Genomic DNA, 27,294 nt, shown 5'->3' with positions numbered 1-27,294 from the left:
TAGAAGTCAAAGCATTTGGTGTCTCCCGCTTCTGGACACGATATGGCAGCTCCAGTTGAGGTTGTGAGGAGAGCCGCGATGAGGCCAACATTCGGTTTGTACCATTCTGTTGAAAGGGGGAGATAAAAAAGGGTTACTGTGAAATCTGAGCATTGGGTATGTAGTGTAAGATAATTCAGGCAGTCATTACTCAAGTGGATTACACTGTATGGAAGTGGGGTAAGTTGAGCCCAAAGGGGTAAATTGAGACACCCTTGTTTCTAGGAAACCATACACAAAATTAATCATTTGATATTTAGGAAGAGGTCATCATTTCATGGAGACTGTGAAGGACAAAACCACATGACAAAAAGTGGTAAGCAAGTTCGGCACATGAAGGGATGTTCACCAAGTCAGTTAATTTATTGTATTAGAGGTTGCCTAGTTAAATAAAGGTAAAATAAAAGAAATGTAAAGGAACAACCCCGCCACCCCAAAAAGAACTGTAAAGGAACAACCCCGCCACCCAAAAAGAACTGCTCATAAAATGCAACTAACTGGATTTATGTCAACTCTGTTAGACACCATAAAAGGCATTTCATTTTTACAATTGTTGTTCATTATAAACTGGGTGGTTTGAGTCCTGAATTCTGATTGGCTGAAAGCCATGGTATATCAGACCGGGTAGTTTGGATACTGGATACTGATGGGCTAAAACAGCAATTAGCCGTGTGTATGTGAGACCGTATACCATGACTATGACATTTAGCCTTTTCACCTTTATATCGTTGTGCCTTTCACCTCGATAAAATGGCTTCATCAACAATAGTTAGACATGCCAAAATAAGCCTTTAGATTAACTTGAGAGAAACCGAAACTAAAAGGACATTGTGAGCTAACAAGCTAACACAGTGGGCACTTACCTGCTACACTGACTGTTGTGCAGAAAAAGGGTGCATTGTGAGTTTGGAAACACAACATAAACGGAGCTGAACATAATTCTACAGGACTTGTATGGTTCAGTGAGAATCAGGAATGCCAAAGAATATAGGATTGTTTAGCAGCTACGCTGGTTTGAACTGACATATAACAACCCCTTTCTCATTTGGCATAGTATACAGAATGACACCAAATTCACAACGTACAACCAATGTGTCTGTCGACGTAAGGTACATGTCAGGTACACAAAAGAGCCAATGAGAGTGAACACCCACCGCAAAAATGCTGAAAAAGATCTGCAAAATAGCTGGCACGTCACAGATTTACACAAACCACTGTCTTCGAAACACCATGATCCAGAAACTGTTGGGTGACAGAGATACGAAAAATAGTGTCTGTTAGAAGACACAGATTTGAAACCTCTCCAAATCTGGAAGTGGTGGAGTGTGATATACGGCCAATATACCATGGCTAAGGGCTGTGTCCAGGCACTCCGTGTTGCATCGTGCATAAGAACAGGCGTGGTATATTGACCATGTACCACATCTCCTCGGCCTTATTGCTTAATTGTACAATGGATGGTTTGGGATTCCCATTGTTAGAGCCTATCCTGCCCATGATATATGAGACAACATACACACACATTCATTAACAGTGCCTTTGTTTATGTCATTACCTAGCAACACACTGTTGCTACTACTACTACTACTACTACTACTACAAATACTACTACTACGACACAGTCTCCTCTGAACAGTTGATGTTGAGATGTGTCTGTTACTTGAACTCTGAAGCATTTATTTGGGCTGCAATTTATGAGGCTGGTAACTCTAAAGAACTTATCCTCTGCAGAAGAGGTAACTGTGTCTTCCATTCCTGTGGTGGTCCTCATGAGAGCCAGTTTCATCATAGCACTTGATGGTTTTTGCGACTGCACTTGGAGAAACTTTAAAAGTTATTGTAATGTTCTGTATTGACTGACCTTCAGGTGGAAAAGTAATGATGGACTGTTGTTTCTCTTTGCTTATTTGAGCTGTTCTTGCCATAATATGGACGTGGTCTTTTACCAAATAGGACTACCTCCCCTACCTTGTCACAGCACAACTAATTGGCTGAAATGCAATGAGGAAAATGTACTTTTAAGAAGGCACACCTGTTAATTGCAATGCATTCCAGGTGACTATCTCATGAAGATGGTTGAGAGAATGCCAAGAGTGTGCAAAGCTGTCATCAAGGTAAAGGGTGGTTATTTGGAGAATCTCAAATATAACATATGTTTTGATTTGTTTAACACTTTTTTGGTTACTACATGATTCCATATGTGTCATTTCATAGTTTGGATGTCTTCACTATTGTTCTACAATGTAGAAAATATAAAAAAATAAAGAAAAACCATTGAATGAATAGGTAATCTTAAACGTATGACCGGTAGTGTACATAAGGTCATTTTTCAGATTGGGATTATTTGAGCCAGACAAGGGCATTTCTGACAAATTAATAATATGGAAAGTATTTAGAAAATTCACCCCCAAAATATTTTCCTTTTAGAAGATGCCCCTGCATGTACATTTTAAGATAAAATAATGCAACAAAATAAAAACAGTTTCCTTACTTTGTCTCAACTTTCAATAATCTTTCAATAATATCTTAGCAAATTTCCTGCTATTCTACACATTTTGCAGTTTGAAAGCAAATGTTCTGTAATTCAAAAATGTATTTCATGGCTTATGATGTGTTCATATGCTATCTGAGGGGCCCGACCTCCAGGGGTGTGTAGGTGTGCTACGCCAGTGCAGACGGCGCTATTATTCCTTATGTCGTTTTTCAACTACTGCTTTAGACTGCCTACTATTTGGTATTACAATCTTAATAGTTATGCTGCCATATCGTAGCCAATGTTTGCAATGATGATGAGAAAAAACAATAAAATGGCCTCCCGAGTGGCACAGCGGTCTAAGGAACTGCATCGCAGTGCTTGAGGCTTCACTACAGATCCGGGTTCGATCCCTGGCTGTGTCGCAGCCAGTCGCGACCGGGAGACCAATGAGGCAAAGCACAATTGGCCCAGCATCGTCCAGGTTAGGGGAAGGTTTGGCCGGCCGGGATGTCCTTGTCCCATCGCACTCTAGTGACTCATGTGGCGGGTCGGGCACATGCACGCTGACACAGTTTCCTCCGACATATTGGTGCGGCTGGCTTCTGGGTTAAGCAAGCAATGTGTCATGAAGCAGTGCGGCTTGGCAGGGTCATGTTTCGACATTCGCCTCTCCAGAGGTGAATGGCTCTTGACCTTCGCCTCTCCCGAGTCCGTACGGGTGTTGCAGAAATGGGAAAAGACCGTTACTACCAATTGGATATCACGAAATTGGGGAGAAAAAAAGGGTAAAAAGTACTCAAGAGTAGGCCTGGCTCACAGTCTGCATTCCAATGAATCCCAATGTTGTTTGATGGGGTTGAGGTCAAGGCTCTGTGCAGGCCAGTCAAGTTCTTCCACACGATCTCGATAAACCATTTCTGTATGGACCTTACTTTGGGCACGGGGGCACTGAAACAGGAAATGCCCTTCCCAAACTGTTTCCACAAAGTTGGAAGCAGATAATGTAATTTCATCCTGTAACATTAAGATTTCCCTTCACTGGAACTAAGGGGCTTAGCCCAAACCATGAAAAACACCCCTAGACCATTATTCCTCTTCCACCAAACATTACAGTTCGCACTATGCATTCAGGCAGGTAGCGTTCTCTTGGCATCTGCCAAATCCAGAGACCAATGGCGGCGAACTTTATATCACTCCAGCCGACACTTGGCATTGCACATGGTGAACTTAGGCTTGTGTGTGGCTGCTCGGCCATTGAAACCCATTTCATGAAACTCCCGACAAACTGTTCTTGTGCTGACGTTACTTCCAGAGGCAGTTTGGAACAAGGTAGAAAATGTTGCAAACGAGAACAGACTGTTTTTACACGATTCGTGCTTCAGCACTCGTCGGTCCCGATCTGTCAGCTTGTGTGGCCTTCTACTTCGTGGCTTAGCCGTTGTTGCTCCTAGATGTTTCCACTTCACAATAACAGCACTTGCAGTTGACCGGGGAAGCTCTAGCAGGGCATCCTATGACGGTGCCTCGTTGAAAGTCCCTGAGCTCTTCAGTAAGGCCATTCTACTGCCAATGTTTGTCTATGGAGATTGCATGGCTATGTGCTCGATTTTACACACCTGTCAGTATTGGGTGTGGCTGAAATAGCCATATCCACTAAATCGAAGGGGTGTCCACTGTAACATCCACAGTTGCTTAGTTTGCTTATGTTTATAATAACCTCTCTGGTACAAGGTGGGACAACAGCCAGTGAAATTGCAGGGCGCCAAATTCAAACCAACAGAAATCCCATAATTAAAATTCCTCAAACATACAAGTATTATACACCATTTTAAAGATAAACGTCTTGTAAATCCAACCACAGTGTCCGATTTCAAATAGGCTTCACGGCGAAAGCACATCAAACGATTATGTTAGGTCAGCGCCTAGTCACAGAAAAAAATTATCCAGCCAAGGAGAGGGCTCACAAAAGTCAGAAATAGCGATTACATTCATCACTTTCCTTTGATGATCTTCATCAGATGGCACTTACAGGACTTCATGTTACACAATAAATGTGAGTTTTGTTCGATAAAATTTATCTTTATGTCCAAAAACCTAATTTGAAATTGGTGTGTTATGTTCAGAAATGCATTGTCTCAAACAAACATCCGGTGAAAGTGTTGAGAGCCACATCAAATAACAGAAATACTCATCATAAACATTGATAAAAGCTACAAGTGTTAAACATACGAATGAAGATAAATTTCTCCTTAATGCAATCGCTGTGTCAGATTTCAAAAAGGCTTTACGGCGAAAGCACACTTTGCGATTATGTTAGGTCAGCGCCTAGCCACAGAAACCCATACAGCCATTTTCCAACCAAGGAGATTGCTCACAAAAGTCAGAAGTAGCATTAAAATTAATCACTCACCTTTGATGATCTTCATCTGGTGGCACTCCCAGGTCTCCATGTTAGACAATAAATGTTTGTTTTGTTCGATAATATCCCTCTTTATGACTAAAAACCTCCTTTTTGTTTGCGCGTTTTGTCCAGTAATCCAAATGCAGAAGGCACTAAGTCCAGACGAAAAGTTTTTAAAAAGTACGATAAAAGTTCGTAGAAACATGCCAAACGATGTTTAAAATCAATCCTCCGGTTGCTTTTGTTATAAATAATCGATCATATTTAAACCGGACAAAAGCTTCGTCAATAGAAAAGGAGAAACAAGAAAGGCGCGTTCCCGATCAGGTGCATGGCTGATGTCTGGAAATTTCCACTGTCCACTGATTGAAGGTGCTGTATCTCCCTCATTTTTCAGAATAAAAGCCTGAAACAATGCCCAAAGACTGGCCACACGTAGAAGAAAACATAGAGCTTGTGAACTGGGTCTAGGTTTGTATGGTGGATAGGCTTTCAATGGAAAAACAGCCTTTCAAAATAATAGTACTTCCTGGTTGGATTTTCCTCTAGTTTTTGCCTGCCATGTCCGTTCTGTTATACTCACAGACATTATTTTAACAGTTTTGGAAACTTTAGAGTGTTTTCTATCCAAATCCACTAATTATATGCACATCCTAGCTTATGGGCCTGAGTAGCAGGCAGGTTAATTTGGACGCTTTTCATCCGGAGGTGAAAATACTGCCCCCTGCCCAAGACAGGATAACTGAGGTTGGGCGTTTGTATACTTTAACTCAACTTTACTCAGAAGTATGCTGGCGCCAGAGAGGATCACTGCCGTTTTATTGGCTCTGAACCAACCACGCTATTTTGTTAGTTTTTTCGCATTGTTAGTTACTTATTTTGTACATAATATTGCTGCTACCATCTCTTATGACCGAAAAGAGCTTCTGGACATCAGGACAGCGATTACTCACCTTGAATTGGATGAAGAATTTTTCTTTTTTAATGAGTCGGACAAGAGAGATTCATTCGCCATTCGCAGGAGAAAGAGACAGAGATTTTGCGGAAGGAGATTGGGGTGTCAGACGACGAGTGGCTAATCTGCCTTTGCCACACGTACTGTTAGCCAACGTACAATCATTGGAAAATAAAATAAGAACTAAAAGCACGTATATACAACCAACGGGACATTAAAAACTCTAATATCACTGAGTCGTGGCTGAACGACGACATTAATAACATACAGCAGGCGGGATATATACGCTATCGACAGGATAGAACAGCAGCCTCTGATAAGACAATGGGTGTCGGTCTATATTTATTTGCAAACAACAGCTGGTGCATGATATCTAAGGAATCTCTAGGTTTTGCTTGCCTGAGGTAGAGTATCTCATGATAAGCTGTAGACCACACTATCTACCTAGAGAGTTTTCATCTGTATTCTTCGTAGTTGTCTACATACCACCAAAGACCGATGCTGGCACTAAGACCACACTCAATGAGCTGTATATCACCATAAACCAAGAGGAATACGTTAATCCAGAGGCGGCGATCCAAGTGGCTGGGGACCTTAATGCAGGGAAACAAATCAGTTTTGCCTAATTTCTATCAGCATGTTAAATGTGCAACCAGAGGGACAAAAAGTCTAGACCACCTTTATTCCAAACACAGAGACGCACGCGTACAAAGCTCTCCCTTGACCTCCATTTGGAAAATCGGACCATAATTCTATCCTCCTGATTCCTGCTTACAAGCAAAAATGAAAGCAGGATAGCACCAGAGACTCGGTCAATAAGAAAGTGGTCAGATGAAGCAGATGCTAAACTACAGGACTGTTATGCTAGCACAGACTGGAATATGTTCCGGGATTCTTTCGATGGCAGTGAGGACTACACAACAGCAGTCACTGGCTTCATCAATAAGTGCATCGATGACATCGTCTCCACTGTGACTGTACGTACATACCCCAACCAGAAGCCATGGACTGCAGGCAACATCCGCACTGAGCTAAAGGGTAGAGCTGCCGCTTTCAAGGAGCGGGACTCTAACCTGGAAGCTTATAAGAAATCCCGCTATGCCCTCAGACGAACCATCAAACAGGCAAAGCATCAATACAGGACTAAGATCGAATCTTACTACACCGGCATCGACACTAGTTGGATGTGGAAGGGCTTGCAAACTATTACAGATTACAAAGGGAAGCACAGCCGAGAGCTGCCCAGTGACACAAGCCTACCAGACGAGCTAAATAACTTTTATGCTCGCTTTGAGGAAAGTAACACTGAAGCATGTATGAGAGCATCAGCTGTTCCGGATGACTGTGTGATCTCGCTCTCCGCAGCCAATGTGAGTAAGACCTTTAAACAGGTCAACATTCACAAGGCCGCAGTGCCTGACTGATTACCAGGACGTGTACTTGGAGCATGCACTGACCAACTGGAAAGTGTCTTCACTGACATTTTCAACCTCTCTGTTATACCAAGATGTTTCAAGCAGACCACCATAGTCCCTGTGCCTAAGAACACTAAAGTAACTTGCCTAAATGACTACTGACCCGTAGCACTCACATCTGTAGCCATGAAGTGCTTTGAAAGGCTGGTCATGGCTCACATCAACACCATTATCCCAGAAATACAAGACCCACTTCAATTTGCATACCGCCCCAACAGATCCACAGATGATGCAATCCCTATTTCACTCCACACTGCCATTTCCCACCTGGACATAACGAACACCCATGTGAGAATGCTATTCATTGACTACAGCTCAGTGTTCAACACCATAGTGCCCTAAATGCTCGTCACTAAGCTAAGGACCCTGGGACTAAACACCTCCCTCTGCAACTGGATCCTGGACTTCTTGATGGGCTGCCCCCAGGTGGTAAGGGTAGGTAACAACACATACACCACACTGATCCTCAACACGGGGGCCCCTCAGGGGTGCGTGCTCAGTCCCATCCTGTACTCCCTGTTCACTCATGACTGCATGGCCATGCACGACTCCAACACCATCATAACATTTGCAGATGACACAACAGTGGTAGGCCTGCTCACCAACAACGACGAGACAGCGTATACGGGAGGAGGTCAGAGACATCGCCGTGTGGTGCCAGGACAACAACCTCTCCCTCAACGTGATCAAGACAAAGCAGATGATTGTGAACTTCAGGAAAGGAGGACCGAGCAAGCCCTCATTCTCATCGACGGAGCTGTAGTGGAGGTTAAATAAAAGAAGCTGATTTGGTTAACACTTTTTGTTTACTACATAATTCCATGTGTTATTTCATAGTTTTGATGTCTTTGGTTTGAAGTTGAATAAAACAAAAAACATCAGAAAAATGTACTAAATGATAACTTACTACACAAAGAAATCCTAAAATGGTCTTTACTTACTTTGGAATTGAATTGGTGTGGTGAGTTGCAGGTGCCTGTAATATAAAAATCACTGATTCACCCCGTTTGAATAGAGAAAATTACTATTTTGTGTCACAGTGTACCCTAATGAGCAAAAAAAAGAAAGAAAAGATAGAAAACCAGAGAATTATCTGAGGAGGCCAGACACAAGATTGTAGCCAAACATGGACAATCTTAAGGATACAAGTCCATCTCCAGAGACCTTGATGTTCCTCTTTCCACCGTACTTAATGTCATCAAAAAGTTTAAGGCCTTGCCACTAGCCAATCTCTCTGGACATGGCTTTAAGAGAAAACTTGATGGAAGATTGCAGCGAAGGATTCTTCGACTGGTGGAGAAAGCACCTCAATCAATTGCCACAAAAATTCCATCTGACCTCAGACATAGGATATGACAGTTTCAGCTCGCACCATCCATCGCCAACTCAATGAAAGAGGGTTATATGATAGGAGACAGTCAAACATTGAGTCAAACATGGAGGTTCAGTGACCTTTTGGGCCTGCCTTGCGGCCTCTGGCACTGGGTGCCTTGAATGTGTGCATGGCATCATGAAATCAGGAGAATACTAAGGCATTTTGGAGCGCAATTTTGGACCCAGTATCAGAAACCTGCATCTCCGTCGAAGGTAATGGGTCTTCCAGCAGGACAATGACCCCAAACACACTTCAAAAAGCACACAGGAATGGTTCAAGACAAAATGCTGGACAGTTCTGAAGTTGCCAGCAATGAATTCAGATCTAAATCCCATTGAAAACTTGTGGAGACATTTGAAAACAGAGGTTGGGAGAAGGCACCCTTCAACTCCGGGAGAACTGGAGCAGTTTGCACAAGAGGAAGGGGCCAAACTGCCAGTACGGAGGTGCAGGAAGCTCATTGATGGCTATAGGAAGCACTTGATTGCAGATTTTTTGACCAAAGTCTGTGCTACCAAATAGTCTAGTGTCAATAATTCTGTCAAAGCCATTTCTGTTAATTTCTTGATTTAAATGAATATATTAAGTTCTGAATCAAAAACAATGGTTCTACAACATTAACAGTGAAATAAAGACTTGTGAAGACCAAATACTTTCAGTCAATTTCAACTTGTTTTTTGGGAAAATTGTGAGTTACTTGAAAAAAGTGCAAGGGTACCAATATGTTAGTCCACAACTGTATATAAAGGGCGTCATTGTCAACATCCTGAAGTATCCGTTTAAGATTCAAGATCACATCAAGTTTGCAGTGCAGAAAAAAATCACCCAATAGGAAACATTGCCTGATTAACTCATGTACTGTAGCTAAATGCATATACACAGTGTACAGTCAGCAGCTTTAATATCATAGTAATGATATGTAAGGCAATATAGTTGTATTAAATGTTTAAAATATTTTTTTGTGATGTGAGCGAACGAAAAACAAATAAAAAGGTAAAACCTTTTGTTTAAAACTACAGCAACCTCAGTTCAACACCTAGCGATGTAATAAAGAGATTTTAGCCTTTTGTGGTGGCTAAAAGAAGCAGTTCAGCCATGATCCGAGAGAATGTTGTGTATCTCTTTACTGGAAGCTGGAGGATTTTGATTGATTTTTTAAAGGCTCTATTTTCGATGGGTGCTAAAGTGGTGCAAGTGTCAACAATTTAGCTGTCTATCACATCAGCTCGCTTGCGCTGCGATGGGACGCGTGCCAATATTTTACTGTAGGTGCGTCCTTAAAAACTAGATCATAAGTGACAATTACAATCAGAGCAAATAGGAAGATGTAAGACTCACCAAAAACAGGTCTTAGCGTTAACGCTGTTGGTAATGGCAAGGATTTTGACAGCAGAAGCGCAGCCTATCCAGCCATGATGCACGGTGATGGAAGATTGCAGCTAGGATTGTTCGACTGGTGGAGAAAGCACCTCGATCAACTGCCACACAGTTTCCAGCTGACTTCAGACATAGGATTTATTTCTGATACGGTCGCAAAGCTAACTAAAAAGCAGCATTCCCCAAGAGAGGATGGCTTTCACTCCAGCAGTGATATATTCATGAACTTCTCTGAGGAAAAGATCATGATCATTAGAAAGCAAATTATGGACTCCTCTTTAAATCTGAGTATTCCTCCAAAGCTCAGTTGTCCTGAGTCTACACAACTCTGCCAGGACCTAGGATCAAGGCAGACACTCAAGTGTTTTAGTAGTATATCTCTTGACACAATGATGAAAATAATCATGGCCTCTAAACCTTCAAACTGCATACTGGACCCTATTCCAACTGAACTACTGAAAGAGCTGATTCCTGTGCTTGGCCCTCCTATGTTGAACATAATAAATGTCTCTCTATCCACCGAATGTGAACCAAACTCACTAAAAGTGGCAGTAATAAAGAACTCTCTTGAAAAAGCCAAACCTTGACCCAGAAAATATAAAAAACTATCGGCCTATATCGAATCTTCCATTCCTCTTCAAAATGTTTAGAAAAAGCTGTTGCACTGCAACTCACTGCTTTCCTGAAGACAAACTATGTATACGAAACGCTTCAGTCTGGTTTTAGACCCCATCATAGCACTGCGACTGCACTTGTAGAGGGGTTAAATTACCTTTTAATGGCGTCAGACCGAGGCTCTGCATCTGTCCTCGTGCTCCTAGACCTTAGTGCTGCTTTTGATACCGTCGATCACCACATTCTTTTGGAGAGATTGGAAACCCAAATTGGTCTACTGGTCTACACGGACAAGTTCTGGCCTGGTTTAGATCTTATCTGTCGGAAAGGTATCCGTTTGTCTCTGTGGATGGTTTGTCCTCTGACTATATATTTTACCTCTTGGTGATGTCATTCGGAAACATAATGTTAACTTTCACTGCTTTGCGGATGACACACAACTGTACATTTCGATGAAACATGGTGAAACCCCAAAATTGCCCTCGCTGGAAGCCTGTGTTCCATGCATAAGGAAGTGGATGGCTGCAAATGTTCTACTTTTAAACTCGGACAAAACAGAGATGCTTGTTCTAGGTCCCAAGAAACAAAGTGATATTCTGTTGAGTCTGACAATTAATCTTGATGGTTGTATAGTCGTCTCGAATAAAACTGTGAAGCACCTCGACGTTACTCTGGACCCTGATCTTTCTTTTGACGAACATACTGTATCAATGACTGTTTCAAGGACATTTCTTCCATCTATGTAACATTGCAAAAATCAGAAACTTTCTGTCCAAAAAATGATAAAGAAAAAGTAATCCATGCTTTTGTCACTTCTAGGTTAGACTACAGCAATGCTCTACTTTCCTTCTACCCGGATAAAGCACTAAATAAACTTGTTAGTGCTAAACACAGCTGCTAGAATCTTGACTAGAACCCCAAAATTTGATCATATTACTCCAGTGCTAGCCTCTCTACACTGGCTTCCTGTTAAGGCAAGGGCTGATTTCAAGGTTTTACTGCTAACCTAAGCATTACATAGGCTTGATCCTACCTATCTTTCCGATTTCTGTCCTGCCGTACATACCTACACGTACGCTACGGTCACAAGACACAGGCCTCCTAACTGTCCCTAGAATTTCTAATTAAACAGCTGGAGGCAGGGCTTTCTCTTATAGAGCTCAATTTTTATGGAATGGTCTGCCTACCCATGTGAGAGACGCAGACTCAGTCTCAACCCTTAAGTCTTTATTGAAGATTCATCTCTTCAGTTGGTCCTATGATATAGTGTAGCCTGGTCCAGGAGTGTGAAGGTGAAAGGAAAGGCACTGGAGCAACAAACCGCCCTTGCTGTCTCTGCCTGGCAGGTTCCCCTCTCTCCACTGGGATTCTCTGCCTCTAACCCTATTACAGGGGCTGAGTCACTGGCTTACTGGTGCTCTTCCATGCCGTCCCTAGGAGGGGTGCATCATTTGAGTGGGTTGAGTCACTGACGTGATCTTCCTGTCTGGTTTGGCGCACCCCCCTTGGGTTGTGCCGTGGCGGCGATCTTTGTGGGCTATACTCGGCCTTGTCTCAGGATGGTAAGTTGCTGGTTGAAGATATCCGTCTAGTGGTGTGGGGGCTGTGCTTTGGCAAAGTGGGTGGGGTTATATCCTGCCTGTTTGGCCCTGCCCAGGGGTATCGTCGGATGGGGCCACAGTGTTTCCTGAGCCCTCCTGTCTCAGCCTCCAGTATTTATGCTGCAGTAGTTTGTGTGTCTGGGGTCTAGGGTCAGTCTGTTATATCTGGAGTATTTCTCTTGTCTTATCTGGTGTCCTCTGTGAATTTCATTTCTATCTCTCTCTCTCTCTCTCTCTCTCTCTCTCTCTCTCTCTCTCTCTCTCAGGACCTGAGGCATGATCCTAGGGCTCAGGTCCTGGGAGAGAGAGAGAGAGAGAGAGAGAGAGAGGCTACCTGGCCTGATGACTCCTTGCTGTCCCCAGTCCACCTGGCCGTGCTGCTGCTCCAGTTTCAACTGTTCTGCCTGCGGCTATGGAACCCTGACCTGTTCACCGGACGTGCTACCTGTCCCAGACCTGCTGTTTTCAACTCTCTAGAGACAGCAGGAGTGGTAGAGATCCCCTGAATGATCGGCTATGAAAAGCCAATTGACATTTACTCCTGAGGTGCTGACCTGTTGCACCCTCGACAACCACTGTGATTATTATTATTTGACCCTGCTGATCATCTATGAACATTTGAACATCTTGGCCATGTTCTGTTTTAATATCCACCCGGCACAGCCAGAAGAGGACTGGCCACCCCTCATAGCCTGGTTCCTCTCTAGGTTTCTTCCTAGGTTTTGGCCTTTCTAGGGAGTTTTTGACATATTTACTGTTGACATATTTAAAATAAATCTTAACACACACCTTTTTAGCTTTGCTTTTCCTTAGGGTGGTTTTTTTAGTCTTTCCGTTTTATTGTTATTCTTTTGTTTTTTTATCCTCATGTTTGTTGTGTAGTAAATATAATTTTCTTGTTTTTTTATTTACAGTGCTGTCAAAAAGTATTTGCCCCCTTCCTGATCTCTTATTTTTTGCACATTTGTCACACTTAAATGTTTCAGAACAACCAAATTTTAATATTACACAAAGATAACCCAAGTAAACACAAAATGTAGTTTAAGTGATTTTTTTTTTATTAAAGGAAAAAAGCTATCCGAACCTTCATGGCCCTATGAGAGAGAGAAGTGCTTTATGTGCACCCTAAACCTAATAACTGGTTGTGCCACCCTCAGCAGAAACAACTGCAATCAAGCGTTTGCGATAACTGGCATTGAGTCTTTCACATCGCTGTGGAGGAATTTTGACCCACTCTTCTTTGCAGAATAGTTTTAAATCATCCACATTGGAGGGTTTTTGAGCTTGACTTGTTTGGAAAAGTTTATTAGTAGCATTTGGGAATAATTTTGTATGCATTTGATGGAGGGAAACTGGATGGATTATTGACTGAAGTGCGCCAGGACATTATCGAACAAAAGGACCATTTGTGATGTAACTGGGACCTTTTGGAGTGCCAACAGAAGAAGATCGTCAAAGGTAAGGTTTTTTTTATATCGCTATTTCTGACTTTCGTGTCGCACCTGCTTCGTTGAAATATGTTTTTTAAGTTTTGGTAAGCGGAGCGCTGTCCTCAGATAATCACATGGTTTGCTTTGCCGTAAAGCCTTTTTGAAATCTGACACGGCGGCTGGATTAACGACAAGTTAAGCTTTATTTTGATGTGTTACACTTGTGATTTTATGAAAGTTAAATATTTGTAGTAATTTCATTTGAATTTGGCGCTCTGCAAATTCACCGGGTGTTGTCGAGGTGTCCCGCTAGCCTTTCCCAAACTGGTTTTAACAAACGCTTGATTTGATTGAATGTTATTTTCCTATCTTGTTTAATTTCATTTGAAACAATGCACAGCCTCCCTTCCACTTTTTTTTGTCCTGCGCAAATGTTACGTTTCACACTGTCTAACATTTACTGGGCACAATATATCACAATGGTATAAATGGCATACCAAATGAACATATTTTGTATTCATTACATCGTCATATCTTATTTCAGTACGGAGTTGTATACTGTTAAATAGAGAGTGTGCACTTTTGACAATTTGCCCCATCTTCGGGGAAATTGTCACACTACGTCGCAAAAGTTGTCACATTGGATTATCAACAAATAAGAACACAACTAATTCATTTCAAATTCAAACCCAAATTCAACTTCATTAAAGAACTCAAAATAAAAACTAGCATGCCTAGAGAATCTGGCAAATCATGCCTTCAGTCAAAACAATAATGCTGGCAAGGCACACATTAATTAAGTGGCACGACCACTTTACTTTGTATAAGGTCACAAGGCGAGACCCAAATGCAGACACAGGAGGCAGATGGTTGATCTCCGATATTTATTATAACAAAAGTGTAGGCAAAAGGCAGGTCGGGGACAGGCAAGAGTTCATAAACCAGGTCAGACTCCAAACAGTACCAGGCGATAGGCAGGCTCAAGGTCAGGACAGGCAGGGATTTAGTGATCAGGTCTGAGTCCAAACAGTACAAGGGGATAGGGAGGCTCGAGATCAGAACAGGAAGAGAGGTCAGGCAAGCGGGTTCGGCGTCAGGATAGGCAAGGGTCAAATCCAGGAGGGTTAGGACAAAATAGGAGCTAGGAAAAATGTTGGTTCACTTGACAAAACAAGACGAACTGGCACAGAGAGACAGGAAACCCAGGGATAAATACCCCAGGGATAATAAGCGAAACCTGGAGGGGGGTGGAGACAAGCACAAGGACAGGTGAAACATTTTGCTACACTCGCTTTAACATCTGCTAACCATGTGTATGTGACAAATAAAATTAGATTTGATTTGAACAGGTCAGGCCGTGACACTTCGAACTTTGAAATCAAACATCCTCTGGCATGCACATAGATCCATGGTAATTGTTGGAATAGGAATGGAATTTAATGCTGCAGATAACTTGCTTAAATGTTTGAAGTCTTAACAAAACAGATGTGGTTTTTAAACACACTAATGCACAAATGAGCCGTTTTGTAACAGCCTATACGACGTACATCCGTATCTGACTAATCAGACTCATCTTCAGAGTCACAGTTCTGGCACACATAAATTGCCTGGCCTGCGGTGCAAGCATCATGGGCCCTTTTGTTGCATCTCACACACTTTACCCAAGTCTCCTTTGGAAGGCTGTTTGAAAATGGCTCCACACAGATGAGGCAGAAGCACTCCTCTTCATCTGATGATGACCCTTCTATGAATTTTCTTTCTTTGCAGATCCAGATTTAGACTCCCCCCTTTGCTTCCCTTTCTTCAGAAACAGCCTTTTGCTAGATTGTGCCTTTTCCATTTCTTGTGCCTTCTTCACTGGTGTGTCAGTTAGCATTGCGGTTTTGCACCGTTTTCTTCCTTTGCAAGCTGGTTTTCGGGGGCCAGCTATTGGATATGGTCGGATGTCCTCTGGAGTTGGTAGTCCACTTTCAGCAATGGCATTGCTGTGCAAGGGTGAGCTGGTGCTAGCATAAGAACTGGGCAGGTCTGTGTCTGAGCTCGTTCGAGGCAGGGTAGGTTGGTGCTGGGGCCTGGCAGGGCTGAAATTGTGCTGGGGCCTGGCAGGGCTGGAATAGTGCTGGGGCCTGGCAGGTTGGTGCTGGGGCCTGGCAGGTTGGTGCTGGGGCCTGTGCAGGGCTGAAATGTTGCTGGGGCCTGGCAGGTTGGTGCTGGGGCCTGGCAGGGCTGGAATGTTGCTGGGGCCTGGCAAGTTGGTGCTGGGGCCTGGCAGGTTGGTGCTGGGGCCTGGCAGGTTGGTGCTGGGGCCTGGAAGGTTGGTGCTGGGGCCTGGCAGGTTGGTGATGGGGCCTGGCAGGTTGGTGCTGGGGCCTGGCAGGGCTGAAATGTTGCTGGGACCTGGCAGGTTGGTGCTGGGGCCTGGCAGGGCTGGAATGTTGCTGGGGCCTGGCAGGTTGGTGCTGGGGCCTGGCAGGGCTGAAATGTTGCTGGGGCCTGGCAGGATAGGGTTGGTGCTGGGACCTGGTAGGGTTGGGTTCTGAATGGGGAGATCTGTAACGTAGGATGGTGCAAACTTTCCAGAAATACATCCATGTTGTAAGGTTGTACCCCAGCCACCCTAAAGCCAGCCTGAATGTTCAAGTGGGTTGCAGCCAGAGGATAGGCGATTGACACAATCCCAGGAATGTCATGAATTGACATTGTCTTCCCGGGATTGTTCCTCATCCAGGCATCACACGTGGTGTTGATGCGCCTCTTTAGCGGCCTGTAGACAGATCTGTCTAAGGGTTGAAGCCGATGAGAGCAATGGGGTGGGAAAGACAGCATAATTATGCCATTTTCTTTGGCATATTTGACAGATGAGATTGGACAGATGAGATTCTGGGTTTTGTCCAAAAGGAGTAAACAGGGCTTCTCCTTTGAGCACTTCGTATGCTCGACGAAATGTTTCAGGAAGTCAACAAAGTGCACATCTTTCATCCACCCAGAGAGATTTGCCCCTCTTTGCTGCCAGGTGGCCCGTTGATCAGGAAATTATTGCGGAAGTTGACATAGGGGAATATAAAATATTGAAGTATACTATTCCCTGTGGCTGAGACAGCACAGGCCAGTGTGACGAGGGTTCCCCTTTCAGTGGTGGTCAGTGACCCTACTTGTTTGAATCCATGTCTGCCCACCACTTTGTCAGGTTTATGTACAGTGGTCACCCCAGTTTCATCGACATTCCATATGTCTCCTGGTCCAAATTGATATCTCTGTAGCACTTCTGCTACATTGTCAAAGAAAGCATTAAAATTTTCTCTGTTGAAGTTACTTGCCCTGGCAAGGCTAGTTGTCTCTGGTTTTCTCAGCAACAGCGTTGGGTTCCGCTTTAAGAAGCTTGTAAACCACTCCAAGCTGGCCTTTTCTCTTTCTTGCCACATTGGCACAAATGTCATCTGGTGTGCCACAGCAAACAGGTAGGCAAGTCTTCTGACCTCACTTGGCTACAGACAAAAATAAATGTCAGCTGACCTAGTGATACACTGAACAAGCTGCATCTCCAAATCAGGTGCAAAAACCTGCCGTGGCTTTGTATAGCCAACCACTGTTGTTGGCATGGCTGTTTGAATTTTAGCTTCTTCTCTGGTAACCTTTTGACAATACCGAGTCAGAGTACCAATCCTTCGCTGTACTCCTGATTGATTTGTTCTGCAACTTCACCTGCCTCACTGCCTTTAACATTATGCCAGGTGGTGTGCTGCCATTCTCTGTCTTTCTTTTATCATTTCTATCCATCTTCCTTCCTCCCTTCCCTTCTTTCCTTCAAAACACATTTCCTCATTGCAATTACATATTCATTACAGGCTTATTACACCCATCTCCCTGTCTACTATCATTGTTGCCACATTGTAATTCACAACATCACACTAAATTCATGACATGAAGTAGTCTGTGGATATACTGTCTCATACATTAGGCATGTATGAGACACACACACACACACACACACACACACACACACACACACACACACACACACACACACACACACACACACACACACACACACACGCCAGAGCCTGTCTTGTGTAGTCCAGGGATATGTCTGCTGCTCTGAACTATATGTATATATAATAATCTATTTACACTAACATTTAATACTATTATCAGAGCTGATTACACAATATCACAATTTTTTTGAGCATGTGCTATATGTCTATGTATACTGGGGCAAGTTGTCACGTGAAGACTTGCCCCAAGGTCATTGAGACAACTTGTGTGCCATGTGTGCTAATGTTGGCTAAATCTCAAGGTTAGCTCAACATAGGACTGCAGTTACAGTATCAAAAGACACTGTATTGTCTCCTCTCTAACTAAAATTATCATTTTGAACATTCATACCTAACAAAGTTTTATTGCATAAAATGTAAAGTGACAATTTTTTACTTTTGAAGAAAAATAAGAAACTTATGCTCACCTCAGATTAGAGTGACCTTGACCACATGTGACTATGTGACCATAGAACATGTAGTCCAACAAAGTAGCTATTTGATTTTTGAGATAGCGCCTCTAGTGTTGGTGGTATGAACTGTTTGACAACTTACCCATGTGACAATTTACCTCGCTCTCCCAAAACCAAGAAGGGTTTGGCACTTGAGACCGCTTTAAAATAAATCACCACCAAAGTTTTATTAAAATAATATTTTTATCTGTACACTGTTTTATCCAGCTGCTGTTATTATTTTGGATGTGCGTAAACCCCACCTCCATGTAGGCTAAAATGTCCATAGGCCCATCGTGGAAAGATGAGATGGCGCCAGTGACCGTCGTATTCAGAAACATATACGTTTTTGCTTGTTTTCCGTTTCATTAGATAAAAACCTAAGCCCACAGTAGGCCACCCTTGCACTACTATAACAAAAGCTGGTTCAACAGCAATGCCTTGGGTGTCTCTTATCCTAGCCATAAATTAGCCAAGTACACCATCCATAAAAGGTTTATACATGGTCTTCTAGTGAGGAAATTGAAATTCGTAAAGTCCTCATCATTGTGATTAATTGGTTAACCCTCCTGCTGTGTTCCGGTCGAATTGGACCGATTTACAAGTTCTCTCTGAAAAGGGTAGTTAATTTAATATGATTGTCATAAGGTGTAAGGGTGTTTAACTGGTGGCAGAGAAGTCAGACGCAAGAGAGAAATAACTGTGTTTCCAACGGCGCAGTTTATTTACAAAAAAAACACAGGAAAACATAATAACAAAAATCAGTGGGTAACAACCTGATGCACACCAGTACAGATGTGCACATACACTTACAATAAACAATCATCGACAAGGACATGAGGGGAAACAGAGGGTTAAATACACAACATGTAATTGATGGGATTGGAACCAGGTGTGATGGAAGACAAGACAAAACCAATGGAAAATGAAAAATGGATCAGCAATGGCTAGAAGGTCAGTGATGTTGACTGCCGAACACCGCCCGAACAAGGAGAGGGAACAACTTCGGCGGAAGTCGTGACATAAGGTTCCATGACTTTGTCCAAACAGGGCATCTGAATACACAAAATACATTTAGATGATTTTCCTTACATTTTGGGTGTACACCTGTGCTGTTACCGGTCAAAAATGACCGGTCATTAGAAATGAATGGATGAGACTACAGTTAGTGTATAAAATTGAGTTCAGGCACATTCCCATTCAGCACATGGATGGGCATGGGCCCTTCTTGGCTTTCATGGCAGCCCCCATGGGAACCTTTTCCCAATAGAATCGTTCCTCCACGGGAACCACACCTGTTGGCATTCTCACAAACAATTGCAACTTTGTTTCAATAATATATAGAACTTTTCTCGCAGTTCTGGTAAATAAAGCTTTTTTGAGGCCTTGTTCACAATTCATTCTGTGGCAGCACAATGACCAAACAATATACTGTATGTGAGGCTCTTGATCATATTTTTGACCATGACATTGGTGTGGAGGAGAGAGACCCTGTTAAACTTTCATACAAAGTAGTCTGTGATAAATAGCACAATATGTTTCATCTGAGTATTTGTTATAGTCAAAATAATCTATACATTATGCTTTTTTTTACTCAAAAACTAGTTGTATGAGCTCAGGTCAATGAGGCCTACAGGCCATCAATAGCAAATATAATTTCGAAACATGTAATGTTCACAAGAACTTAAGTTGATAAAAAGATCTAACACAACATTAGGTGATAATATATGGATTATTATGGATTTCTAATCATATATAATGGGGAGGTCATTTTGGACCGGGAACACAGAATTAATAAACATGAAACAAACACAACAGGAGGGTTAAATAATGCATGTTCGTCCATACTCGACTAAAGAATATAGATAAATTGTCTCGTCTTCCGTCGAAGTCGGTTCTTCTCCTTGTTCGGGCGGCGTTTGTCAGTCTTCTTCATTGAACGCGAAGAATGACAACCGCCAAAACAACCATTCTATAACAAATGAATTAATGTCACTCTGAACTATCCCCTCTAACCAAGACAGAGAGAGAGAGAGAGATGGACAATTCTACAAAATTAACACATTTTTCAACAGCGATCAAGACGACACACTGAGCGTAAATATATATATTGATTGCAATTGTTCCCGAATGAGTGAGCGTTCATGTATAAAGGATTAGCATTCCAATTGTTATAATTATCACTCTGTAGTGACTTCTTAGCTGACCCCCACTCCCCGTTTTGTCCACCAAGCCACGATGCCGGTTTAGCCCACTAGGGCACATTCCCTTATCATTTCTTGTAACCATATTGACTTTGTTTGTTTGTTTGTGCATTTCTGTGAATTACTTAGTTAATATTAATAAATAAATGATTTAAGACAATTGATGTATGGATGACTCATTGTGAAGACTGGGTTCGTGCAGATAAGCAACAATTTACGATGTTTGGAATGAGACTAATGTGAGGTAAAATAAATAATTCATTAATCATTAATATCTGACAAACAGTAGTGTCAGAATGGAGAATTATTATAATTATTATATATATATGAACATTTCGTTTTACGGATATGATCATTTTAGAATTTAATTATTCAATTTACAACCCAATAACCTCTGGATAATAAACCTAAGGGCTGAGTCAAATAGGCTGTCCAATTACACAGGCAGTCCAATTAAGATATATATTTTTATACTAATTGGTATTTTGACCAATCACAACAGATCTTTTCACATCAGATCTTTTTTTAGAGTTGATCTGATCTGTCAAAATACCAAAGAGTGAAAATAAGATCAGAAATGGGCTGCCTGTGTAAAGGCAACCTAGAGCAAGGAGGCAATGTGGATGATTTCATTGCTCATTGTCCACTAGAGGAGAGTGTTGTTCTACTTTTCTTGGATATCTTCTCTCATCCTCTGCTTACATATCACAGCAACTCACATTTGGACTAAAATACTACAACTTACATTTGGCCTATAATACCATAGCAACTCACATTGGGACTATAATACCATAGCAACTCACATTGGGCCTATACTTCCATTGCAACACACATTGGACCTATAATACCATAGCAACATACACTGGGCCAAAAATACCATAGCAACTCACATTGGGCCTACAATACCATAGCAACTAACATTGGGCCTACAATACTATAGCAACTTACATTGGGCCTATAACATACTGTACTTGTTCAACACTACAAATAAGTAAGGAATCAAAACAGTCTACACATAAGTCTGAACAAAACAATCTCCCTATTGCAATATGTAACGCAGTTGAAATGCAGACTGTACAATTCTTTGTTTTTTTAAAGCAACATTAGTATGGATTAAAGTAGGATAAACTGTGGTCCTAGAAATCTCTTAATCCTAGCTAGGAGTCAAAATAAGAAAGAAATATAGCAGGTCTGATATCTGTGGATCGCCATCCCCCTGGATATTGATGTGACTGTCGCTATCATATATGCAAACTCCCTTGCAACTCTTCACAAAAGCAATGAAGTCATTTGAATGCAGAGAGCTTTTGGGTTTTTTGGCATTCAGTCACAGGCATACCGCCAGGTAATCAGAAAAAATGCTTTGACATTTGGCAAATTATTTTCATAAACAATGCATGGCCTTGAGGAGCAATAATTACCAAGGGGACTCATTGGTAGATATCCACAATGGCTTTTTCAGTGGCCAACTGTACATTTGAAAGACTTAAAACAGGTGAAGATGGGTGGGTGGGTGTGTGTATGTGTGTGTGTGTGTTTAGGCTGTCTTTGTGTGTGTGTTTGTGTGTGTGTTATTGTCTACACCAATGTATGTAGGGGGTGTGCCTGGCTGTCTTTGTGTCCATACTGATTATAAATTGCAGAAGAAATACAAATAATACGATGTCACCTCTGCACAAGACCTTTTTAAAGATGTTCTGCACATGTTATGCACTCCAAGGAGACCTGTGGGGGCAGATGAATACCCAGCCCTGGCTTCTCTGTCCATTAATAGACTGCTCAACCCTCTCCCTGACAAGAAGTCTGCAGAGGGCAGCTCCCCATCAGCCTCTTCCCCAGCACAGCAGAGGGGATTTCAGCTGCCTGCCCTCGCCATGGAAATCAATACTGAGAGGGACATGGGGAAGACAGCACGGGGGGGCTTATCCTCAGTTGCTGGTGTTTGTTGTGTGTGTGTGTGTGGTTGATATGTACGGGTGTCTGCTTGTAGATTGTTATTCTGCATGCACATCAGCTAGTTGCAACAGCAAATGAGAATCAGAGGGTGTGTGTGTGTGTGTGTGTGTGTGTGTGTGTGTGTGTGTGTGTGCACATGGACCATCAGAGAAGTGGGACTGGCTCAGGAAATGTATCCCTTCCCTTGGCTTCTAAGGAATAGTTGAGACCGAGAGAGAAGAGGTTTCTCTTTAGATATACAAAGATGCGGTTCACAGATTTCAGTATTTTTCTTTGACAATAAATTTAAGAAAGGCTCTTGAATTTGGTTTGTTAGAAGATTGTGAGTTAGAATGGTATATTTATATAGGGACTGATTCCGACCTGAATGGAACATAATTCCCCTTTTAAGCACTTTCTCTCTAGTGTATACTGACCTTGACCTTAAGGATGAGAATAACATTTTATTTACCTGCTATTCATTTTGGGGGGAGATTGAATAAATGAAGGTGTGGCGGAGGTGTGTCTAGAGATGAGCTGCATTCTGACCTTTACTTATTTCGCTAATAATTCTGGCAACAGACAAACAGAGAACACAGGGGATAATGAGGGGAGATGGGAGACTCCTGGTAGGGGGTGGAGACAAGCACAAAGACAGGTGAAACAGATCAGGATGTGACACCCCGCCTGCAAAGCCTGTTTCACACCTGCATATGGTAAGTCTGAATACCAACTACTGAGAAGTGCGTAGGAAACGCATGCTTTCCTAAGTTGGAATCGGACCATAGTGCCTAACTCAAACTCAAGGACACAAGCCAGAGTGGTCCACAGCCATAAAAACACAATACGCCATTGAATATTAAAAACTATGAAAGACAAACATAGAACAGACAACAAAAACTGATAGAACCACAAGACAGCAAATGGCACAGGGCGAACATGCTATTCATAGTATACACTTAGAAAAAAGGTGCTATCTAGAACTTAAAAGGATTCTTCAGCTGTCACAATAGGAGAACCCATTGAACCCTTCCGGGTAGAACCCTTTAGGGGTCCATGTAGAACCCTTTCCACAGAGTTCTACATGAATCCCAAAAGGGTTCTACAGTACCTGAAACCAAAAAGGGTTCTACCTAGAACCAAAAAGGCTTCTCCTATGGGGACACCCGAAGAACCCTTTTAGAACCCTTTTTTTTTTATAAGAGCTTAAGCCTACCTGCCTTACATACATTTGAGGTAACTATTGAAGTATCCACTGGAAATGTAAGTCTGTCAAGGAAGTCTTAGAAAACACAGAACAATCATGCTCAGACTGGGACAACCCATAAAACATACAGTATGCCTAATGATTGAACAAATATAAGCCGAGGATGACTGTACCAAAAGCCACACAGGTTTATTTGCTCAAATCAAATTTTATTTGTCACATGCTAACTTGCGGGTCCTTTTTCAACAATGCAGAGTAAAAGAGTTAAAGATAAAAACAAACAATATGAATTGTAATACACTGAATAAATACACAGTGAATAACAAATAACAATAATGAGTAACAATAACATGGCTATATAGAGGGAGTACCCTATATAGAGGGAGTACCAGTACTCAGAAAATGTGCAGGGATATGAGCTAATTGAGGTACAGTTGAAGTCGTAAGTTTACATACACTTAGGTTGAAGTAATTAAAACTTGTTTTAAAAACACTCCACAAATTTCTAGTTAACAAACTATAGTTTTGGCAATTCGGTTAGGATATCTACTTCGTGCATGATACAAGTAATTCTTACAACAATTGTTTACAGACAGATTATTTCAATTGTAATTCACTGTATCACAATTCCTTTGGGTCAGAAGTTAACATACACTAAGTTGACTGTGCCTTCAAACAGCTTGGAAAATTCCAGAAAATTATGTCACTGCTTTAGAAGCTTCTGATAGGCTAATTGACATAATTTGAGTCAATTGGAGGTGTACCTGTGGATGTATTTCAAGGCCTACCTTCAAACTCAGTGCCTCTTTGCTTGACATCATGGGAAAATCAAAAGAAATCAGCCAAGACCTCAGAAAAAAAAGTTGTAGACCTCCACAAGTCTGGTTCATCCTTGGGAGCAATTTCCAAATGCCTGAAGGTACCACGTTCATCTGTACAAACAATAGTCCGCAAGTATAAACACCATGGGACCACGTAGCCGTCATACCGCTCAGGAAGGAGACGCGTTCTGTCTCCTAGAAATGAACGAACTTTGGTGCGAAAAGTGCAAATCAATCCCAGAACAACAGCAAAGGACCTTGTGAAGATGCTGGAGGAAACAGGTACAAAAGTATCTACATCCACAGTAAAACTAGTCCTATATCGACATAATCCAGGCCCTGCCTAGCTCCAGTCCCATTCCCCAGGCGCTATCATTTGATGACTTCCGTAACTGTAAAAGCCTTGGTTTCCGAGATGTTAACATTAGAAGCCTCCTCCCTAAATGTGTTTTATTCACTGTCCTAGCACACTCTGCCAACCCAGATGTTCTAGCTGTGTCTGAATACTGGCTCAGGAAGACCACCTAAAACCCAGAAGGCTATGGGGGTGCCACAGGGTTCAATTCTCGGGCCAACTCTCTTCTCTGTATACATCAATGATGTCGCTCTTGCTGCTGGTGATTCTCTGATCCACCTCTACGCAGACGTCACCATTCTGTATACTTCTGGCCCTTCTGTGGACACTTTGTTAACTAACCTCCTGACGAGCTTCAATGCCATACAACTCTCCTTCCGTGGCCTCTAACTGCTCTTAAATGCAAGTAAAACTAAATGCATGCTCTTCAACCGATCACTGCCCACACCTGCCCGCTCGTCCAGCATCACTACTCTGGATGGCTCCGACTTAGAATATGTGGATAACTACAAATACCTAGGTGTCTGGTTAGACTGTAACTCTCCTTCCAGACTCACATTAAGCATCTCCAATCCAAAATTACATCTAGAATTGGTTTCCTATTTCGCAACAAAGCATCCTTCTCTCATGCTGCCAAACATATCCCCGTAAAACTGACCATCCTGCTGATCCTCGACTTCGGCTGTGTCCTTTATAAAATAGCCTCCAACACTCTACTCAACAATTTGGATGCAGTCCATCACAGTGCCATCCGTTTTGTCACCAAAGCCCCATATATTACCCACCACTGTGACCTGTACGCTCTCCTTGGATGGCCCTCGCTTCATATCCGTCGCCAAAGCCACTGGCTCCAGGTCATCTTCAAGTCTCTGGTAGGTAAAAGCCCCACCTTATCTCAGCTCACTGGTCACCATAGCAGCACCCACTCGTAGCATGCGCTCCAGCAGGTATATCTCACTGGTCACCCCCAAAGCTAATTCCTCCTTTGGCTGCTTTTCCTTCCAGTTCTCTTCTGCCAATGACTGGAACGAATAGCAAAAATTGTTAGCTTTAAGCACAAGCTGTCTGAGCAGCTCACAGATCACTGCACCTGTACATAGCACATCTGTGAACAGCCCATCCAACTACCTCATCCCCATACTGTATTTATTTATTTATCTTTGCACTCCAGTATCCCTACTTGCACATTCATCTTCTGCACATCTACCATTCCAGTGTTTAATTGCTATATTGTAATTACTTCGCCACCATGGCCTATTTATTGCCTTACCTCCTCCCTTATCTTACCTCATTTGCACTCACCGTATATAGACTTTTTGTTTTATTTTTTTCTACTGTATTATTGACTGTATTTTTTGTTTATTCCATGTGTACCTGTGTGGTGTTGTGTCATTGCTATATTTTATCTTGGCCAGGTAGCAGTTGGAAATGAGAATTTGTTCTCAACTAGCCTGGTAAAATAAAGGTGAAATAAATAAAATAAAAACTAAAAGGCTGCTCAGCAAGGAGGAAAAACCGCCATAAAAAAAGCCAGACTACGGTTTGCAACTGCACATGGGGAAAAAGATTGTACTTTTTGGACAAATGTCCTCTGGTCTGATGAAACACAAATATAACTGTTTGGCCATAATGACCATTGTTATGTTTGTAGGAAAAAAGGAGAGGCTTGCAAGCCAAAGAACACAATCCCAACCGTGAAGCACGGGTGTGGCAGCATCATGTTGTGGTGGTGCTTTGCTGCAGGAGGGACTGGTGCACTTCACAAAATAGATGGCATCATGAGGGAGGAAAATGTTATGTATATATTGAAGCAACATCTCAAGACATCTTTCAAAAGTTAAAGCTTGGAAGCAAATGCGTCTTCAAAATGGACAATGACCCCAAGTATACTTCCAACGTTGTGGCAAAATGGCTTAAAGACAACAAAGTCAAGATATTGGAGTGGCCATCACAAAGCCCTGACCTCAATCATATAGAAAATTTGTGGGCAGAACTGAAAAAGCGTGTGTGAGCAAGGAGGCCTACAAACCTGACTCAGTTACACCAACTCTGTGAGGAGGAATGGGCCAAAACTCACCCAACTTATTGTGGGAAGCTTGTGGAAGGCTACCCGAAACGTTTGACCCACGTTAAATAATTTAAAGGCAATGCTACCAAATACTAATTGAGTGTATGTAAACTTCTGACCCACCGGGAATGTGATGAAAGAAATAAAACCTGAAATAAATAATTCTCTCTACTATTATTCTGACATTTCACATTCTTAAAATAAAGTGGTGATCCTAACTTCACATTCTTAAAATAAAGTGGTGATCCTAACTGACCTAAGACAGGGAATTTTTACTAGGATTACATGTCAGGAATTGTGAAAAACTGAGTGTAAATGTATTTGGCTAAGGTGTATGTAAACATCAGACTTCAACTTTAGCTATGTACATATAGGTAGGGTTAAAGTGACGAGACAACAGGATAGATAATGGAAAGTAGCAGCCACGTGTAGCCATTTCATGAGCTACTTAGCAGTCATGTTTAGCAGTCTTATGGC

The 27,294-nt window shown here is 42.2% G+C and overlaps 1 long non-coding RNA gene across 1 annotated transcript in view; it reads right to left on the bottom strand.

The window, feature by feature from the left end:
• Positions 1-27,294, bottom strand: part of LOC149982659 (uncharacterized) — a 74,793-nt gene continuing 47,499 nt past the window's right edge. Inside the window, exon 3 of the long non-coding RNA XR_016497431.1 lies at positions 1-106. This is a non-coding gene — a long non-coding RNA (uncharacterized LOC149982659). The remainder of the gene's footprint in view (positions 107-27,294) is intronic.

Source organism: Oncorhynchus mykiss, chromosome 7, assembly GCF_057628025.1.
Source record: "Oncorhynchus mykiss isolate SJ-2025 chromosome 7, ASM5762802v1, whole genome shotgun sequence".
In the NCBI taxonomy this organism is placed as follows: Eukaryota; Metazoa; Chordata; class Actinopteri; order Salmoniformes; family Salmonidae; genus Oncorhynchus; species Oncorhynchus mykiss.
Note: the sequence above shows the minus strand (reverse complement) of the source record. Positions and strands in the feature narration are given on the sequence as shown.